This window comes from Staurois parvus, unplaced genomic scaffold (genome assembly GCF_062004578.1).
Source record: "Staurois parvus isolate SC_StPar_1 unplaced genomic scaffold, SC_StPar_1.0 ptg000548l, whole genome shotgun sequence".
In the NCBI taxonomy this organism is placed as follows: Eukaryota; Metazoa; Chordata; class Amphibia; order Anura; family Ranidae; genus Staurois; species Staurois parvus.
The window spans coordinates 9,092,379-9,097,802 of NW_028318344.1; positions in this window are offsets into that span (position 1 = coordinate 9,092,379).

Consider the following 5,424-nt stretch of genomic DNA (forward strand, 5'->3'; position numbering starts at 1 on the left):
TGCAGGGGAGATGGAGAGATAAGAACGCAAAATGCTGGATGCCAAAGCCATTATTGTATCATTCTTTCCATTACCAATACAAAGATCACAACAAGCATCATAAGACATGGGAGGAAATTTCCCTTGAAGTATTTTACCTCTTCTTTTTCCATCAAAATGTCAGCAATAGCTGTGGCTGCTGCCATATACATGGGCATAATGGTCATAACACAAGATTGCAGCACAACTACACAGTTAAACTATAGAGAAAGTAGAAAGCTTGAAGGAAAACAATGCCTAATGATGTCACATACAATATTGTTTGTCACTGGCCAAAACAAAAAATGTGAAAAAGGTATCAAAAAGCCAAAAGAAAGCATTGCAGCTGGACAAGTGTGAACCTAGGCTTAAGGAGAACATACTAAACTGCAGCATAATTAGATGTTTAACCTTCACAAAGATTTTTTTCCAGCCAGAATAGAGAAGGTGAAGAGTGTTAGAGTTACTGATAGTTACATAGTTAGTCAGGTTGAAAAAAAAAGACTTAAATCCATTAGTTCAACCAATAGAAAAAAAATAAATAGAAAACCTCCATGTACACAATCCTATACCCACAATTTATCCAGAGGAAGGAAAAAAACCCTTATGAAGCATGGTTCAATTTGCTCCAGTGGTGAAAAATAAATTCCTTCCTGATCTTCGAAAAGACAGTTGAATATTCCCTGGATCAACAATCTCTGATGTTATTACCTGTAAATGTTAATATCCAGTTATTTTTGTGCAGGAGTTAACTCCAGAACACATCCTTGAGATGGTCTTGCTACTTCCTATTGGAAGATCAGAGGGACCAAGGCAAAAAGCATTTAACTATATTAACAAGTCATTACAGACAATGGTGGCATGACATCAGACCTCTTTCGTTTCTGGGATTCTGATGGCTGTGTTAGTTGGATGCCTGGTATCTAAACAAAAACAACATTGGATGGCTCTGTAAATCAGCTCTTTTGAGAGGGAGTCAAAAATAAATTCTAGTGGATCAGCCTAGCAGAAGCAGGTGACTGCTCCAATCATACTGCTACCATCACTATGGTATGTAAAATGGAAAAATGCTGTGCTGAACAAAGTGCATATTGTTGTAAAGTTTGAGACTTGGATAACAAGGCTGGGCAAAAACAGAAGAAAATAAGTATTATGCGGTATTTTCTGTGAGTCGCATTCCTTGGATACCTGGAATAAGGAGAGCCAGGTGTCTGCTAGCTAACAGGTTGCAATTAGAGATGAATAAATGCACCAAAAAATCAATTCAGCCTGTTTATTTTTTCAAATAAAAGAAATCTATGAACTCATATTTTGAATTCAAATTGCCTTAAATTCAGAGGGGAACCATTTTTGATGGCCACTTTCAGCCTTTTGGAGGGCTTCTAGGCAACTTAATGTCACCCAAAAGGAAATGTGGGGGTTTAAATAGCTGTGGAGTGGTAATAAAAAAGAAAAACATCATGCAGTGAGGGAAAGAGTTTTGGGGGCAAAATGGGAAACGCACAAATGTTTGGGTTTGGGAGATGCCTTAAAGTTGTATGGGGTATTAAAGAAACATCAGTGTCTTTGGGGTATTAAAGGGACAACATGAGTGTCTTTCCTCCAGACAGAGAAGAAACTGGGATAACTGCTGGAAGGAGATTTTTCTCTCACTTTCCTCTTATAGTATATAAAGAAGAGCAAGAAGCATAGGCTTTAGTGACAATGAATAATGTGAATAACCTCAAGCGCTTACTATGGTGAATACAAATGTAAATACAAATCAATAAGTATGAAATAAAACTGTAGCCACTAGTGCACACAATCCATGTCTCAGTGGGCTAAATAATGAATAATATCAATGAAAATATGCTGCACTACATATAACAAAATGCACAATACCTAAACCATATATCTATATATAATGTTTAATGTGATGTCAAAAACAGAAACTAAGGGACTCAAAAAAAAATGGATTAATTGTCCAAAAAATGAATTTGGTTAAAGTCCAATAATTTAAGTATTCTCCTGTGACCCCTCCTTGAAATAACGACTACTGTGTACATCTGTTACAGAAATCCAGTGAAAAATAACCTCCAACATATATCTGCTCACCTCCAGCAGTGTGACCTCACATTATACAATGTTTTAGTCTAACTGCACTTTTGGTCCCAAATGTATGGACTTTGAAGATCAAATTGCTGAATGATAGCTCCAAAAGATGCTCCCTCCAGATAACCGCATCAGGCTCAGCCGTATTCCTCATAAACAAAAACTCAAAACAGTGCTTTATCCTTTAAACCTTTTTTTTGCACATTAAAACATAGGAAATGCACTCACATTCCGTAGGTCCATATCTGCACCGTGTATGGTGAACATCCAGTAATGTACTAATTAGGCACAAGATGGCAGTATCATCCCCGGCAGAATAAAAAACAGTCAAGGCTCCAAAAGGTCACTATACACAGTATACTGCAAGGCAATGCACAGGCCCTAGGTGTAACTGCAATTGGCTATAAGTATGACAATCCTGGAGCGATGTGTGGATTACTACTACCACTATTCCAATGAGTGGTAACGTCGTGACGTCATCCGCACGCTCCTCCCCAACACGTTTTGTCACAGATCACGTGATTTTATCATGGAGATATCTGACGCGTTGTGTCACAGATCACGTGACTTTATCAAGGGGATATCCCCTTGATAAAGTCACGTGATCTGTGACGAAATGCATTGGAGAGGAGTGTGCGGCCATTCATCATTACCATTCATCAAAATAGTGGTAGTAGTAATCTATTTGTTACAACAATACAAATCTCCTGGCTTGATTCTGAGCCTGGACATACACAAAACATTTGATTCCCTTTCTTGGGAATATATGTACTATGCCTTTGAAAAATGGGGCTTCCTGCCTATTTTTATATCCTGGGTGCAAACCCTCTATCATGGACCCTCTGTCACAGTTTGTTACCTCTCCAGACAATCCTCCCCCTTTCCTATCCAAAGAAGAACACGCCAGGGATGCCCTCTGTCTCCAATACTTTTTGTTTTAGCCCTGGAACCTTTGCTTTGCCTTATCAGAACCAACCCAGATGTGAAAGGAGTCACATTCGCCCATCAATTTTTTAAAGTTAGTGCATTCGCAGATGACCTAATATTGATGCTGACTCAACCGCACACATCCCTACCCACACTTCTTTCCATTCTAACCAAATGTTCCACCATATCAGGTTTAATAGTAAATTAAGGTAAATCTTCGGCATTTAACGTTTCCCTCCCTGCAGCAGATGTGAACTTGCTAAAACAAAATTTAAATTTTGCCTGTCCCATAAACATCTGGAATACTTAGGGATTAATCTTAAAACCTGTACCATACTCTCTACGAAGCCAATTATACCCCAATTTTCCTTAAAAACTCTACTTGTCACCTGGTCACACCAACCCCTTTCGTGGATGGGTAAGATGAATGCGGTGAAAATGACTATTCTCCCCAAACTACTACATTTATTCCGCACTCTTCCTGTCCCAGTCCCCTCTTATTCCATGAAATCCTTCCAAAACCACGTCTTACATTTTATATGGGCCAATAAAAGATTTTCTTTTTCTGGCTCTCCCACAGGGATGCCATATGAACCATGAGGTGTCTTATACGTATCCTTCACGATACCTCTTTATACCAAAGTTGGCTGATGAATCACGAATATTTAGTACCTATTGTATATCAACTAACTAATTAACACATACAGTATGTTTTACTTCTAATCAAATAACAAATTGTTTATAACATTACTTATTTAAACTTTTTTCTACTCCCATATGACAATCATTAGCAGATGTTTATTTTTGCATCCTGGTATTATGTACTAGTGTGAGGTCATGTCTGATCTTTGTATTTAAAATTGTTAAAAAAACACAATAAAAATGATTGAAAGGAAAAGCTGTTTCATGGCCAGGTGTGGGCTATTCCTTCGTTATTTCTTCACCAATTAAGCAGGTAAAAGGTCTGGAGTTGATTCTAGGTGTGGTATTTACATTTGGAATCTATTGCTGTGAACCTACATGCGTTCAAAGGAGCTGTCCAGGCAAGTGAAACAGGCCATTGTAAGGCTTCAAAAATGAAACAAATCCATTAGAGAGATAGCTGATTGGTGACGCTTCACAGTACAGATGGACAATGATCCACAACACACTACAAAAGCAACCCAGGAGCTTTTGAAGGAAAAGAAGTGGAATATTCTGCAATGGTTGAGTCAATAACCTGATCTCAACCCAATTGAGCATGTATTTAATTTGCTGCAGGCAAAACTAGAGGTAGAAAGACCCACAAAGAACTGAAGACAGTTGCAGTTAGAGCCTGGCAAAGCATCAGAAAGAAGGAAACCCAGTCTTTGGTAATGTCCATGGGTTCCAGACTTCAGGCAGTCATTGCCAGTAAAGGATTCTCAACAAAATATTAAAAATGAACATTTTATTTATAATTATATTAATTTGTCCAATTACATTTGAGCCACTGAAAATGGAGGGACTGTGTATAAAAATGGTTGCAGTTCCTAAAATTTGTACTTGATATTTATGTTCAACCCCTTGAATTAAAGCTAAAAGTCTACACTTCAAATGCATTTGGAATGTTTTGTTTTAATTAATTCTCTACAGAGCCAAAAGTATGAAAATTGTGCCTGAGTCCAAATATATATGGACCTAACTATATATGGCATTAACAGGGACATAGAAAACAATTGTTTTCTATGTGCCCTTGCATTGACCTATGCAGATCAGCACAGCTCAATGGACGTGGTGCTAAAGCTGAACTCCACGTATATATTTTATTGCGTAATTCCATTGGTCCAACTTGGCACAATGTAAGTATGCATATTTCATACCTGCTGGACAGCTGTGGAAATTGACAATAACAGTAGTAGTGGGTGCTACTACAGTGATTGCCACGATCTTCAAGATCTAATGTTCAATGTCTGCTGCACTACATACTGAGCAGAGAAGGTCTCTCACTCATCCTGCTGCTGTTCATAGAACGCACTGTTAGTTTCAATGACTAGAAGGCATTCTTTGATTGGTCCAGGAGATATGGGTGGTGATCCCATGATCTCCACCTCAGTCAGAGAAAGGTTTGTATTCATTGAAAAATACAAGGCATTTTATGAATGGTGGAAGTGCTGAGTGAGCAGCCCACTGTGGCCACTGTGCATTGAGGCAGCCACTTGGCACAGATCCTGGAAGATCTCAACAATCACTATAGCAGCACTAACTTCTATAGGTATTCTCTACTTCCATAGCGTTCCATTAGGTATGAGATATATACAGTATATTTAAATTTCACCAAGCTGGACCAAGGTAACTATGCAATTAAGATCATACCTGATGTTCAGCCTTAAAGCAGTTTTAAACCCCTCCCCTAAAAAATAATGTCAT